This window comes from Phalacrocorax aristotelis, chromosome 16, assembly GCF_949628215.1.
Source record: "Phalacrocorax aristotelis chromosome 16, bGulAri2.1, whole genome shotgun sequence".
NCBI lineage: Eukaryota > Metazoa > Chordata > Aves > Suliformes > Phalacrocoracidae > Phalacrocorax > Phalacrocorax aristotelis.
This window is the reverse complement of record NC_134291.1, coordinates 6,922,421-6,937,712: the sequence shown is the minus strand read 5'-3', so window position 1 is coordinate 6,937,712 and position 15,292 is coordinate 6,922,421. Positions and strand designations below refer to the sequence as shown.

Genomic DNA, 15,292 nt, shown 5'->3' with positions numbered 1-15,292 from the left:
TCTGGGGCTCTTTACCCGCAGGAGGGGCGCAGAATTTGGCTCTTCCCCGGCCCTCGAGCAGAGATGCTCTCCCGAGGTCCCCGCACCGCGGTCCCCGGCCGCGGGGGAGGCGGCGCTGCCCGCCCCCTGCCGGCCCTGCCTGCCGCTGCCTGCGCCCTGCCTGCCGCTGCCGGCAGGTGTCAGCGCGCACCCAGGAGCCAGGATCCTCCCGAGCCCCGGCTGAGATCCAGCATCCCCTTGCTGGAGGGGAGGGGGGTGGTACCCCGCTCCCGGGAGCGCAAAGCAGAGTGTACCCACACACCCCCCACACCCCCCGAGTGGCTGAGGATGGGGGGCACCCACGGGAAACTGCCCGGCCGAGGTGGAGATGCATGCAGGGCAAGTGGCTGAGCGGGGTCAGTTAGTCCCTAAAGCTTTTTGGCAATTTGCATGTGGGTTTTCCCAGGCCCAAACCTCACCTGCCGCCCGGCAGCACTGGGCTTCCCTGGAGCACCCGTCAGGCCAGTTGTACTGGACACCAGGGCCTCTGGCAGGGGACACTCTGCTCTGTGGTTGCCCAGGGACATTGCTCTCCGCTGAGAATATGCCTCTGACAAGGAATAGTTTACAGGCTGGAGTGCATGACAAGGGGTTGCTACTTGAGATCATACTAAAAAGCTTTTGCTGCCTGCAACAGAGGCAAGGATCTCTGCAGCTAGATTGCAGTTTATCCTTCCTGAAGGATCCAGGAAGAGGCACAGTACCGGAACAGGATTGTCTCAGTCACCCAGGCCTGCCCTGCCATGCAGCCACCATGAGCAGCCTCCCAGGAGGGCTGACATCTGCACCAGGGACGCAAGCAAGGTCCCCAGAGCAAGCAGGGCTCAATACATCACTTATTACAAATACGCAGATGGCAACCAAGCAGACAGTGAAGGCATCCTTTCACAGGTCATCTCTCAGAAGAGGCTGAAGATGCAAAAAATGAAGCCAAACTCCCAGTACCAGCCTGGCCACTTACCACAGAAGCTCATGCAGCAGAGCCAAGCAGGCCTGAGCTGTGTTGTGCTAGTTCAGGGTGGAAAGCCTCTGCCTTCCCTGAGCCCAAGGAGCTCAGCACTCGAGAATCTGCTGTACTACCAGCATGTGCGTGATCTCATCCCTCTTCCTCCCTGCATTTCAGAGGCAGGGGCAGGACAGGAAGCCAAGAAACTCATGTTGCAAAGGGATGAAGTCAAGTACTTGGTACATTCGGGTGCTCAAAGAAAAACAAACACAGTTCCAAGGGTCTGGGAAGAGGCTGAGCCAGTCAGACACTGACAAGGGAGGGAAATTGAAACATCCCAGCTCTGTTCAGATAGTTGCAAGTTCGCAGTTCAGAAGAACTGAAATCAAATGAGCTTCAGCCCCTTGGCTCTTCAGGTTTGCATTTGCCATCCCCATCCACCCTGAAGAGCACCCAGCTGGCAAAGCTGTCTCTCTGGGGAGGGCACACACCCCATCCTCCTGCATCTGCATTCAGGAAAAGGGAAGAACAGCTTTATAGCTCTTCTGTTTCCCTTTAACCATACTGGCACAGTCCAGGGCTGAGCTGCTGCAGAACATGTCCACAGCCATACTGCTCCCAAATGGGCACTAGTGTAGACCTCACATTCCTGCCAGCCTGCAAACTTCTTGGACTGACTGATCACCAGCAAACATGAACAGATGAGCGAGCTCTAACCAAAAACAAAAATGTACTTTAAAAAAAACCCAAGTCTTTCCCAGCAGCAGTTTTCCCTTTATTCACCACATTTCTCAGCCTCATTCTCCCAGATGTAAGTTCACTACAAAAAAAACCCAACACATGAGAAGAGTCTGGGCAGGGTGAACTGCAGCACCTTTCCAAGTGAAAGGGTCAGTTCTGCTCCATGCCCCAAAAATCAAACTGGATCCACCCCAGTCCAGAGCAAAGGGCCCCAGCAGCTGTAAGCTTAGAGCCTGTGCAGGAAACAGGGACAGAAGGGGAATGCCCTCACCAGAACATGAGACTTGCGAAAGCCAGGTGTCACTAGCAGACCAGCCCCAGACGAAAGCCAAGTCCAGAGGTAAATGCAATGGTCCCATCAACAGGCAGCACAAAGGACTGGTGAGAGCAAATCCCATCTTCACCAGCACAGGAGTCACCCAGGCAGAAATCCCCACATTTAATCCTCATTCTCCCAGGCCACACACCCTCATGCATCCACAGCTCCTTCTGCAAAGCCCCTTGGGCCCATCTCCCAGCATCACGCCCCAAGATGTCAGCGCTGGTACAAGTTCCCTCAAAATCCAAAGCCCTAGCATCATTTTCTGGCAATCCTCTGCCTTCCCCAGGAAAGTGGATTTTCCACTGCAAGGAGGCTTACCCCACACTCCCCTCCAACAGGAGCCTTCCAGCTCATCCCCTGCGTCTGCTCAGGCACCAGGAGCCCTGCGGTACCCTCGAGACAAGCCACACGTTGTTCCCAGTCAGCCTAACAAGCAGCAGGCTCCCCTGCACAGCCACCACCACTTGCTTCAACACACTTTAAAGTGTAGAAAGCCAGTGGGGTTCCCCCTTGCCAGGGAAAGATAGATAAACCTGCTTGGGGGCTGCCTCGCTTTAGCTCCTTTGTCCACTCAGCAGTATAGCTCCAGGAAGAAAGCTATTATTAGGGATTTCAGGCTCAAATGGTACTAAAAGGTTAGCGCTTTGATTAAAGCAGGATGGGAAAGCCACTTCAGCTTTCAGAAACAAGTCTATCCTATGCCCCTGGAGCAGCAGGTCACTAGATATGCCATTTTTTCCTCAAATAGGGGAAAACATAATTTTCTAAGAAGCCAGTTGCAGGTTTAAAAAAAAAGAAAGAAAAGTACATATTCTTGACTCACCTAAGACCAGCAGGATTTGTCCTACACGTGCATGTGGACTCCTTCCTCCTCCAGAGCCACGATGCTGAGAGTAAGTCACCCAGAGAAAGAGGGGACTGTAGTGTTGGGCTGTAACTGCTGCTTTTCCACATCTGCCAGTTGGGAGATTTCACGTAACGAAGGTAATTCCACCAGATTAGTAAAAACCACAGCACTGGCAGAATAACGCCAAAAGAAGTAATCCACCAGATTTTGAGAGAAGCAGGTGTCTGCAGCCTTCTGGCCATGACATTCCCAGCTACAGACAGAAGGGTGCATCTGAAACCCACACCAGTCCACAAGGGCTTATGACTCCAGAGATCCCAGCAGAGAGAAACCATCCAGAGACAAATCCTCTTGGCTCAGGACTGTTTGCTTGGTGGAGGGGGAGAAGTCCCAAGCCTGCAGATGGTTAGACTCTTGTCTTCTTGCTTCTAGGTATGAGGACAGTCCAACAGTTATTGCCGCTGACAGCATCTGCCCCTTTCAGTAATGACAAGCTACCAAAACCTGTAGAGAAACAAGCATCAGGATGAGGGAACAGCAGTGACCCTCGGCCACTACAGCACAGCCAGAGTTGCCCTCAAATGCTCCTGCAGCCGATAGCAGACCTGGAGAACAAGGTGCATCTGAGCACATCCCATGTAGCACAGCTGCAAGGTACTCCCAAATTCAGCATTAAGCCGCCAGGACTGTGCCAAGATGAAGGATCACAAAGCAGGGTTTTTCTTGCTGCTGCTGAGCAGAGGTACTGGCCATGCTGGTGGGCACATCCTGGGGAGCAGGCAGCACTGGCCAATTCCTTGCTTAGATGTTACTGTCCCAGTTGTTTGGTCAGTACTGGTGACACTGGTTTCTGACATGCAGGACTACAGCTGAAATCCACCCACATAAAAAAGACAATGATTCCTTTGCAGGGCAGCATCGCTCCTCCTCGCAGCAGCGGCAAACGCAGCCACAAGGCTCACAAAAACACAACAATTTGCAGCAACAGCAGCGCACCAGCTGCAAGGGTGTGCAGCATGGTCACCTCCCATGGCAAAGTACCCCGCAGCAGGGCAAGGAGCTGAATGCCCCTCCTGCAAGAGTTCCCTGATGAAATCAGCACCTGCAGCAGAGCTCAGCTCTGCTGAGCCATTCCAAAGGTCTGGTCAGAGCTCAAAGGGTCTGCTGAAGACGTGGCCAAGCAGAGACTCCTGCTGTCCCTTACCTTTGGGGGACAACCTCAGATAGCCCAGGACAGAACCAGCACGTTCATCCCTGCACCCCTCTCCAAAAGCAAACCCACAGAATTGACCAACACGCCATCAGAGTTAACTATGACCAGCTCTGCCTAGAAAGCAGCAGGTTTACGGGATGGCCAAGGCTTGTTTGGAGGGATTTGATTTATTGCTCGTCCGCCAGGTCCACACTCACTATCACGTGTGCATGCACACACAATTTTATTAGAGATACATTAGTACGCGCACTACCCTGCTTCGTTAGGGCGCTGCTGCTCTCCAGCACAAAGTCCGTATTTGTTTCCCTGCAGGGGTGGAAATAAAGGGGGTTTTGTATTTTCTTCCTCTTCTCTTTGCAGGCTGGAGTGAGTTTATTTGACACTCCAGCACTCTTTGTGAGCTGAGTGCCCGAGGATAAATGCTACCCTTAAGAGTTACTTGGCGTTAGACAGAGGGACCCTCTTCAGAGGAGAATGGGGGCTTGTTGGGATGGGGTGGGAGGGGGCGCGGGGACAGGGCCTCCGAAGAGCGCCTATGCAGCCCTCATAGAAGGGTCTCTGTCCTGGGCTCACAATAGAGTGAATTCTTAAAGATACCAGGAGCTGAAAGGAAGGAAGGAACTTTCCTCCTTTTAAAAAGGATTTTCAGGAACAATTGAAGAAGCTATAAAAAGGGGATCATTATTTCCCATCCAGTCTGCTGGGCTGGGAAACCCCCTCTCCCCCTCCCAAGGCCTCGGCTGGGAAGATTTGACATATACCATTCGGACAAACATAAGAGGTAGGACAAATGGTCACCATCCAGTTTCCCTTTGCCAAGGGAGCTGCCCAGACCATGCGAGCAGGAGATGCCCTCCTCCCTCCCACAGACAGGTACCAGCTACATGAGCCACCTTCTCCTCCCCAGGTCCAGGTTCTCCGGCCTCAGAAGCAATAAGCTGCAGAGAAAGGAATCTCCCAGGAAAAACGTTTGGCTCAAATGTCCACTGATGGCCCAGGTGGAGCAGGGTGCCACCATCCTGTCAGTGATACAGTACAGCTGTGTGTAACCCCGTGCCCACAGATGCAAGCCCACACCATATCCATGCAGGGAGAGGATGGCACTTCCATGGCTAACGCACAGCCTGCCCACCACTCTCAGGGACAGAGACACACCTGCCAGCCAGCTCCTGGTGAGCAGCTCTTCCTCCCTAACTGCGATGGAAAGCTTTCTGCTGACACGCTCAGTCTTACACAGCCCAGAAAGAAGAGCTAAAGCCACAGAAGATTGGCTGGTGAACTTCAGCTCCAGCTTAGCACCACAGCACTTCCAGAGTGACCAATATCAGCTCTTGCTACCCTTGCATCCACTGGTGACCGAGTTCCCTCCAAAGCACAGCCAAGCAGGACACTCGTGTTACATGCACACACACACCCCCCCCACCAAGGGCTGCATCGCAGCACTTCTGGCATCTCACACAGCAGCAGCCACAGCCCAGATGTTGGCATTCTCCCACCCCCAAACTGACCCCTGCTCCTCACATTGTCACCCCAGAGGTGTGCAGGCACCTCACCAGGACCTCACTCCGCCAGGCTCCCTCATTTCCTCCTCACCCCCAAGTTGCTGAGGGGATGCTGGAACCACACGTGCAAAATCAAGTCCATAGCAGAGCTCCTGCTGGCCATGAAGAAAGCTGCTAGAGCTCACGCACAACCCATTCCCAGCAGACAAGGGGACCTGTTCTCCACAGTCTTGGAAGCGTAGGGAAGCTCCTGACAGCTTTAATTCCTAGAGTTTACTTCCAAGTTCATTGCATCAGAGATAGGCATTTGGCCATCCAGCTACAGAATGAGTCCAACTGCCTCTTGGTGTCACTGGCACCCCAGCTCCCAGACACTGGCAGCGGGTTCCTGTCCCTCCAGCAGTGGTACAGCCTACCTGGACATGTGCCAGTCCTAGTGCTAAGCTTATCTGCAGAGAACAAAGATGGGCAGAAGAGAATGCCACCTGACAAAGAAACACCACGATCATTCAACCTACAAATCCTAAAGAGACTTTCTCTACACCTTCTGGCTGCCCACACACCAGAAATGTGCTTTTTCGTACTAACTTAGGAAAAAACTTCCAAAATTCAGAAGACACTCCTGAAACACACGGGCCCAAAAGGGCAGTTTAAAGGACCATCAGCAGGAGCTGAAGCAAACCTGAATGACAGCAGCAAAGCTGGAGATGATATGACACCAATGCCCCAAAGCATCCTGCCTCCACCTGACCCAGTACAGGACACATTCAAACAGTCCACAGTAGCACTTCAAAGCCGGTCTAAAGCTCCTGTATAGTACCATGCAAAAACCTTTTGGCCCTTGTGACCAAGTCACATTTCTTGAGGTTCAAGGTTGTCTTCGGCTGAGCTTTACTTAGAACAGAGCCATCACTGTTCATTTCCTCCTCTGTGAGGCCACAGAAGGCTTTGCTGAAGCCATACCAGACAGATGACAGCTCTGATCCCCTCCCAGGGAGAAAAGGCAAGAATAAAACCACAAAGGAAGAAGCTTTATAAAGAGCTTGACTAGATAACATTTACTCCTGATGTGAAACCCCTTCTGGGCCTTTTTTTTTTTTTTTGCAGGAAAGCTGCAAAACCACCCAGGGATCAAACACATTTATTTAAAGGCTTAGGTTTTAGCCCTCAAAAAACATCTGTGGCTTGGCAGAAAGAGCCAGCCAATTGAAGGAAAAAAGTGTTACCTTCTTGGGCATGGGTGCAGCACAACCCTGGGGCCAAGGTCCTCACACCTCATCACCTCTGTTTGGGAGAAGACACACCTACATATGAACTAGAAGTGAGAACAGCCTCCCTGACCACACTCATTCCGGTTTTCCTCTTGGGTGCTGGTCCAGGAAAGCGCTGCCTGCAATTCAGATGCTGCCACAGGGGGGAAAAGCCCGAAAGTTAGAAAGGGGGAAACCTTGAAGCTCTGAAACTAGGCTGCAGAGAAGGACATGAAGCCACACTAAACATGGGCTCTGTCTCCAGGGTCTAATAAGGCAATGCACTGTAAACCCTAATCCTGTGTTAAGAGCTTTCATCAAAAAGGAACAGTATTTATTAGGGAGTTATAGGAGGTAATAAAAGTGTTTTCATGCAGTGTTTATACTAACACAGGGAGTTCATGCTAGCATTCACCCCTTCATTTTTGTTTTAAATACATCTTTCTGATGAAATAAGCCATTCTGAACAAGGCCGCCCTTTGTAATGCAGTTATAACTTTCTGGCCAGCCTTGGCAACTGGCAAAACAGTGTGCTTTTCTTGCCCTCTCTTTTGTTGCTTTACTTTTCTGTTCAAAGTTCAAACAAACAAAAAACCCCCCAGCAAGCTGCATTGTGCTCCTGGCATTATCCCCCCATTGTCTGGGGCTCAGAGCGCCAGAGGGAGGGGGAGCGGGTGTGGCCCAAGACATTTGATCTCCTAAAATTTAAGACACTGATTATTTCTTATACAGAAGAACCCCCAGATAGAAGAGCTTGCATCCAAAACAGTCTAGATCTGAGCCAGTTTCTACTAAAAAACACCCACCACTAAGGAGAAGTGATGCTACTCTAGCAAATATATTTAAAACCAAGCACAAGAGGAATGCACACCAAAATCCAGCCCTCAGAAGAGCTGGGTCAGAGCTTGGGGCTTCCAGATTTCACAGCTGTGCCTTGCTGCAGACAGAAGCTTTTGCTTCAGAAAGTCAGGTCCCAGCCCCAGGGGATAACACCCCTTAAGTCCTCCCTGCTCTGCACCCTGCAACACACTGAGCCCTGAGTCAGGCAAGTGTAGACGAGATGGCACCCAAGTTGTAGTTTAATTTCTAGCTGGTCCTCAAACAGTTCAGGCCCACTGCAAGTGACCAGTTTTCCTGGTCTGTGTTAGGGCATCCCTCCTCTTCCAGCCCAGAAGTGGCGAATCCACCTTCCCCAGGTCACAGCTCCAGCACAGCCATGGCAGAGGGCTCTGCCAGGGTTCTTTGCCAGGAGGAGCAGCCTCAATTCAGCGTGTCTGAACTGGGTCCTGATAAAGTCCAATAGATTTGGTGTTGAGACCATTTGGGTTATTTCCCCCATGGCCCTTACAGTCCTGTCACTGCAGGCAGGAGGATTCATTCTGGACTCCACTGGCACCGATTTACTGGCTTAGTGGAGGCAGCTGGGCAGGGACACACACCCCTGCTCCCACTCTGTTGGGCAGGAGAAGCAGCTGCCATACCAGCATCTCCAGCCACTGTAATCAAATCCACCAGAGCACAGCACCCAAGCCCTGCAGAGAAACCGGCAGGTGACTGCTGCCTGTGGCAGCCAACTACTCACCCCGCAGCTTCAGGCTTCCCCACGGTCCACAGCCACGCAGCGGTTTTCTGCCGTACAAATGGAGATCAAACTCCCACAGCCCGCCCACCCCGCAGCTGGGGAGACACCACAAAGGGAAAACTTCTGGCCATAAGAGCGAGTTTACTTCCTCCTGCCAGTGCAAGAAATGGCTTGTGTTTCTTTTCTTATGTGTCATGCTTGCGAGGCACCTTCGTGCTTCAGTTACAGACCCTCTTCCCATCAGAAAGCTTTACATCCCCACTGTCAGAGGGGCTGCAGCAAGCAACCCCACCACATCAAATGAAGCCTGAGGGGTGCCACATCTCAGATTGGCTTTTGCTTGAGACACCTGTGCATGGAGAGGAACTGGTAAACAAGCAGCTTTATAGAAAGCACAAGACCAAGCAGCTCTGGCTCTCTTTGCAGCAAAGCCTTTGAGAAAGGAGAGCACAAAAATATTATAGCACCCTTCTGCCCCATGATGTCTCCCTGTCAGGGGGCTCAAACTCACCACCCATTTGGTCCCACACCAGTGGGAAGGATTGAGATTAATTGGGAAGATTTTTCCATCCATCCCTAATTTACAGGGAAATGAGAAAGCTGAAAATATCACCTGCCTGACAGTAAAGAAGAAAAGCATCCTTGCGTACACCACTCCGGCCTCCAAGCTGGAATCTCCCCTTCACAGTGCCAGGCAAACCAAGATGCAGCTTCTTCCCAAGGCCTGAGTCACCACACAGCAGCCATCTCCCCCCACTTTCATCCCACCAGCTGTGACTGTGATTATAAAAAGATGTCTCAATTAGCAAGAGAGCTGAGCAATTCCTCTAGTCTCAAAACCCTTCAGAGGAAACACATTCCAAGCCAGCAGAGAGCAACACTAACAATGTCTGGGCAATAAAAGCTTCTCTTGTTTATATCAAAGTAACCTCAAACATCCTTTCCCCAAACAAGCATCCCTCGCCCTCCATACGGATCAGTGGGCTCACGCGCTGGAAGGCTGGTGTTGTCCTCAACATGCTGGGTCCCTCGGAGCAGACAGCACTAATTTTCATGTGTGTTATTGGTTGCAGGTCTAGACTGGTGTGGTCTTTTTGTTGTAGCGAGCAAAATAAGGGAGTCATTCATATTTTTCCAGAATTCACACAAAAGTGCTCCTGTGCATCACAGATACCTTGCATCAGCAACCCCGATCAAGTGTTCCTCACTGCCGGGCTCATGCCAGACAGCACCGAAGGCCGGGGAGACCCCTCAGGCCACCAGCAGGGCAGGGGAAGGGGCTGCAGAGGGGCTGCCAGCTCCCAGGGCCATACCTCACCCCTCACCTCGACCGGGCACCTGCCCAGGGCACACAGAGCTGTTCCAAGCCTTGCAAACAAGGTTTTCCCACGGGAAGAGAAGGGAAATGTCATGAAATGTATGTTGTGTGCCCCCCCTCAAAAAAAAAAAAAAAAGAAAAATATCGGAGAAAAATAACATCCACACGGTTTTTCTTAGAGACATCTTAGAGATCCTTTCCTCTCCCCGCTAGCCAGGACCGGGTGCTCACCGCCACCCCATGCCGGGACCCCCGGCGCACCCGCAACCCCCCCGGGTGCCGCACCGAGTAACGGGACCGGGAAGGGCCGCGGCAGGAGCAAGTGTACAGGGCAGGGGGGCCCAGTGCGGGGTCCCGCAGCCCCCCCGAGCGGGGGGGGGGGGGGGCTGACCCCCGTACCCCTTTCTCCCCCCCCCGGGCCGAGCAGGGCACCTACCTCCGCTGCGGCGCCGCCTCCGAGCCGCTTCCCCCCCGCATCGCCAGCGCCGAAACGCTCCCGGATCCCCCGGCGGGGGGAGCGGCATCCTCATCCTCAGTATCCACATCCCCCTCCGGGGCTCCGGGCACAGCCGCGCTGCCGCCCCCCCCCCCGGGGCGGAGGAGCCCCCGGCAGGCGGCTGCCGGCGGGGACGGCCCCGGGGCGCGCAGGGAACCGGGACCGCCGCGGCCAGGGATGCTCCGACTGCGGCGGCCGGGCCATTCCCGCCTTATATAGCCCCGCTCCGGCGGGCGGGCGGGCGGCGCGGCTTCACGGGACTTGTAGTTCCTCCCCCCCGGGCCGGGAGCCGCCTCCCTCCGTCCCTCTGTCCCTCCCTCTGTCTGTCCGGCCCGGCCCGCCGCGGGGAGGGAACGGCGCAGGCGGTGGGGGAGGCCCCGGGGCGGCGGCAGGGTCCGGGTCGGGTTTGCTCCTCACCGGGTCCCCGGTGGGGGGAAAAGCCGGTGGTTTCGCCTGGAAGAACCCCACAGTTCACGGGACTGCTGGAGTTGCATCCCGCCGTGGCGCGGCAAAGCTAGCCCGACGCCAGCCCGGCCGAGTGCAGAATCCATCCCATAAACTGCTGGGTAAATGAGTAACCCCACCAAACACTGAGCATGAAGACCGATTACTTCAATTGTCCCATGTATTGGTTATTGTTCAGTTTAATTATTGTCCCAATTATTAATTTAACTTAATTATTAACCCATCTGTGGAATGAATGAGCAATTAACTGTGCTGTTGACTTAGGGGCTAATTTCAGGCCCATTCTTGCAGGCACGCTCAGGCCAGGCAAAGTCACCTGTACGTCCTCATGGGACGGGGCCTCGTCCCACACGTTCCCCTGCTGCTCCGTGAACCCCACGTGCTTCTGACTCTGTCCAGGGGGTTGTACAGGGAAACCCCCTAAAGGGGACACCAGGGACAAGGCAGGTGGCAACAGTGGGGCCAACACCACCATGCCTGGTGCCCTCTCCAGGCACAGTCCCTCTGCGAGAGGGATAACTAAATTTTGGGCAGGGGAGAGGGGTCGAGGGTGCAGAAGGTCCTGACCAGGCGGGATGATCCTGCACACCCCTTGTCCACCTGGCCACTGGGCTCAGCTCCAGGTGAGCGTGTCCCACCCCATCGGCTGCGCAGGAGCAGGGACCCAGACCCAGCATCTTCCCACCTGCACTGGCTGGGGATTTACCCTCTCGCCCTCAGGAGAGCTGCCGAAGTGAAACCGCGGAAGTTTTCTAGGACAAGTGAGCAAGAGGAGCTGGGGTAGAAAGAGGGAGAGCAAAAGGGAAGGGAAAAAAGCCCTCCTGGCAGGTTTTCAGGGCCCAAAGCTGGGGTGGAAATGCTTCCCTTCCCTTAATTGCTTCGAGACCAGATGAATTTCTTGAAGGAACCGCAACTGAAACGCTGCACAAATCACATTGTTGTGCTTGTGTTGGCTGCCTTCTTAAGGAGGTAAAAGGTCATAGTTTATGGTATATTAAAAAGAAAAAAAAATCTTGTAGCGCTGTGGAGGAGGGGGTTGTGTTGCTTTTTCATACCCGCATTCTGGAAATTAAAACCTGTTTGGCAAGCACCAGAGCGCGACTCGCAGCGAAGAGCAGGGCTGAGAAAATGCACCGATGCAGGGCTTTATGTGTCCCCCCCCAAGCCACCCCGTCGCATCCCCATCCCTCGGCTGGCAAGGCGACGCCCACGTGAGGAGCGGGGCTCCGGGCGCTGCTCCCGTGGGGTTTGCTGGCCCACGGGGGCTGCCCGTGCCAGCCCGGCACTGCGCCTCTGCAAGTCTCTGCAGCTTCAGGGCGCTAGAGCGTGCAGCACTGTCTGTCTGACGGTCCTTCACTGGTGCAAAGTGGCAGGAAAGTCCTGATTCCAGCCTCCGCTGCTTTTATTCAAGCACAAAAACGTGGCTGCTCCTTTTTCTCCCTTTTCTCACCGGTCAGTAAAATGATGGAGGTTATTTTCCTCCCGCTGGCTGTGTGTGAGCAGACGCTTGCTGCTCTGCCTCTGAGTCACCAGTGTAGAAGTGCTGCTTGCTCCTCCCGCCTCCCCTCCGGACCCCCGCTTGGCTCCAGCTTCCCTTTGCTTTTAGGAATCCTTCACCCGTAAGAGGTTGCATCTTCCCAAATGTGGCAGGACTTGAACCAGCAAATGAGAAAAACGGGCAGGCCGCCTGCCCTGGGCACCAGGTGAGAAACCTCAGGAGCAGCTAATGAGCATGGAAAATAATAGCAATAGCATCAGCACCAAAAATGACAGATGCTAATTTGGTATTTATAGCGGAGAGGAAGGTGCTGGACATGCCGAGGCCCGGTGTGCTGTCCCTCACCTGTCTCAGCCAGGAACGCCCCCCGAAAGCAGCTCAGACCATAAACCCAGGACTGGGTTGCAGACGGACAGACACAGGGATGCAGAACTGGCCCAGCTGCTCAGCAGCAAAGACCCATCATGCTGGGCGGGACGGGAGCACCTGGCCTTGTGATGCTCACGGGCAGGATGAGCCCCAAAGCTCGCTGGAGTCAATGGAAAGGCCCTTGCTGACCCAAAAAGACCTGAACTGGGTCTCAAAGGGCTCCTATCAGCTGGGCACAGACTGGAAGCACAGAGCTGTGTGGTTGGATGGCCTGGGATTTCAGAAGACAAATTACTATTTTTATAACTTAAGAAGCTTTGCCCCCTTTTCTAGAAGCATTTCTTTCAGAGCCACGTGCCCGCAGGACACAGTGATGTTAGATGTTGTCCCCCGAAGTGACTTGCAGCGCTGTAAGGCTGTGCCATGGCTCTGTGGGCTTTTGTGGCAACGCCTGACCAGTGTAAAGGACCGTGCAAAGCACCTGAGCGCCAGTGACATACCTCTGCCCTGCACAGAGACCCCCCAGCCAGCCTCGGAGCACAGTCTGAGGAAGGAATTGAAATGGAAAGGTGAGCTACTCATTCATGGAGGAGCTTGGCATTGATTTATGGGATGCTCTCAGCCCTGGTTTTGCAAGAATATGACGTGATGGTAAAAAGTTTTGGAAGATGCTGAACTCTGCCTTGTCGGTGCCAGGTGAGGCAGCAGGCGAGCAGGCGCGGGGCGGGCGGCCGTGCACACCCGAGCATGGCCTTGCATGACTACAGCCGGCTGGAAACACAAAGACATTGTTTTTAAGTGATAGCGGCCCCCCCTTTCCCCGGCTCCTTGGGAGAGGACAGCATTCCTGTGTCGCATTCCTCAGCCACTGCTGAGATGGGGAGGGGAGACCTGAGCCAGAGGAAGAAAGCACGTTTTAATTAGGAAAGTGGCCCGTGTACTCATGTGATGGTGGTGGGTGGTGCGGGCAGGGAGGGAGAGCAGAATTGCCCATAAAACAAGATAAAGTGCATGCGGATCAGGTAATAAGGATAATTACACAAGAGCCTGTGGATGTAAGAATGTCGACCAGATGTTTCCACGTTGCGGAAAATCAGCGGTTTCCCAACAGATCCGCTTAGAGCAGCTGAAAGCATCCTTTATCCTGCGACGGCAGGGACTCAGGGCACTCTTGGCGAGGAGGACAGGGTGGTTTGGTCCAAGGGCTGCTGACCACAGGGCAGAACTGCCTGCGGCCGCTGGCCACGCTGCCTCTGAGTTGCTTTGTGAAAGCTTTTAAGCAGAGGAAATCCTCAGCGCAACGGCAAATGGAAAGGGAAGAGGGCTTTGCTGGAGAGGCAAGTTCAGCTCCTCGCTCTGGGGCTCGCTTTGGGGTGAGGTCTCTGTGCCACAGCTACGCTGCCGAATGGGGCTGAAATACCACCGGGAGGATCGGCGCGCACTGATTCTTCTCCAACTGAAAATACCCTCAGGATACTGAATTGCCGATGGTCCGTATATGGCAGGGAGAAAGAACTGGGCTGCTGACGCCTGCAGACAAACAGGGAAAGCATCACGAGGCGACTGGAGCCCGTCTGCCCTAACCTGCAGCTGCACCAGCCTTTCCTGGGCCGGTGGAGCCCAAAAAACTGCTTATTCTTGTAAAAGTTTTGTTAGTACAAACACCTTCTCAGTAGCATGGTTGGGTTCACAGCCCGAGGTCGTGTTACTTTTACCACTTCAGTTTGTGAATGGCGCATCTATAAAGTTCACCATGGACTTTGCTGTTGATTTTTTTTTTTTAAAAAAAAAGAGCATTTAGTGGTGGGCACCGATATCGGCAAAATAGGAGAGATTTGCGAAGGGGGAGCTGGGAATGAGTTCCTACAGACAGCTGTTCCCAGGGCCTGGGCAGCACAGTAACCTGTGAGAGTCCTCTGACCTTCAAATACCCTCCCCAAACCAGTTAAATATATATAAATATATTGAAATAGGGAAACAAAAAGCTTTTTCTTTCATACACTAAGAGTGCCAAGTGTCTGCAAGAGCCAATAAAGAACTGTTGCTCCAGGGAACGGGGAGCTGCATTTCAGGTAAAACACAAACAACCTGAATCTTTACCCAAAATTTGAACCAATCCCAAAGTTCAAAAAAAAAAAAAAAAAAAAAGAAAACCTTGAGGTTTTGTAAAAGAGGAGGAAAAGTGTGGTTACATGTTTTCTCTCCAGTGCTGGATCGCAGCCTGGACCACAAGCGCGCGCTGGTGGGTCCCTGGGAAGGACGGGCTGCTCCCGCACAGGCACAGCTCCGCACGCTCCCGCTGCCTTTTCGGGCTGCGAGAGCGGTGCGAAAACCTCCTTGGAGGGAGCTGGAGCAAAGCTGTCCCTGAAAGCAGCCGAGGGGCCGCCGGGAGCAACGAGGGAAGGACAGCTACACCTCGGGAAACACTCCTTTTCCCTCTGCCGCTGATGGCGTGAGCGTGCGTTGCTCGCGGGATGAGGTCTGCAAGGTGCAAAGCCCCGCTGAGCGCTGCAGGGGCCACGGTGCATGGCAGGGGTCTGCCCCAACAAGTGTAGAGCAGGAACGTGTGGACGATCTCGCCACCACCACTGGTCCTGATATGTAAGAGGTGCTGCAGCGGCTGGGTGATGGGGGCTTGGAGCTCTCGCGCCACATGACAGGCAGGAGATGCAGGGCCAGGCTGCCCTGTCTGCACCCCCCGGCA

At 53.8% G+C, this 15,292-nt stretch overlaps 2 long non-coding RNA genes across 5 annotated transcripts in view; one reads left to right on the top strand and one right to left on the bottom strand.

The window, feature by feature from the left end:
• LOC142065463 (uncharacterized) overlaps nucleotides 1–10,554 on the bottom strand; it is a 58,539-nt gene extending 47,985 nt beyond the window's left edge. Inside the window, exons 1-2 of the long non-coding RNA XR_012663429.1 lie at nucleotides 10,197–10,554; nucleotides 2,872–3,399 (exon numbers count right to left, since the gene is read on the bottom strand). This is a non-coding gene — a long non-coding RNA (uncharacterized LOC142065463). The remainder of the gene's footprint in view (nucleotides 1–2,871; nucleotides 3,400–10,196) is intronic.
• Nucleotides 10,555–10,575: 21 nt separating this feature from the next.
• Nucleotides 10,576–14,508, top strand: LOC142065464 (uncharacterized). 4 transcript variants are annotated; one of them, XR_012663433.1, is made up of 3 exons: nucleotides 10,576–10,822; nucleotides 11,013–11,690; nucleotides 12,328–14,508. It is a non-coding gene; the product is annotated as an uncharacterized LOC142065464 (long non-coding RNA). The 4 variants fall into 4 exon arrangements; XR_012663430.1 differs by having other exon boundaries at nucleotides 11,013–12,424; nucleotides 12,516–14,508; XR_012663432.1 differs by having other exon boundaries at nucleotides 11,013–13,157; nucleotides 14,061–14,508.
• Nucleotides 14,509–15,292: the final 784 nt, after the last annotated feature.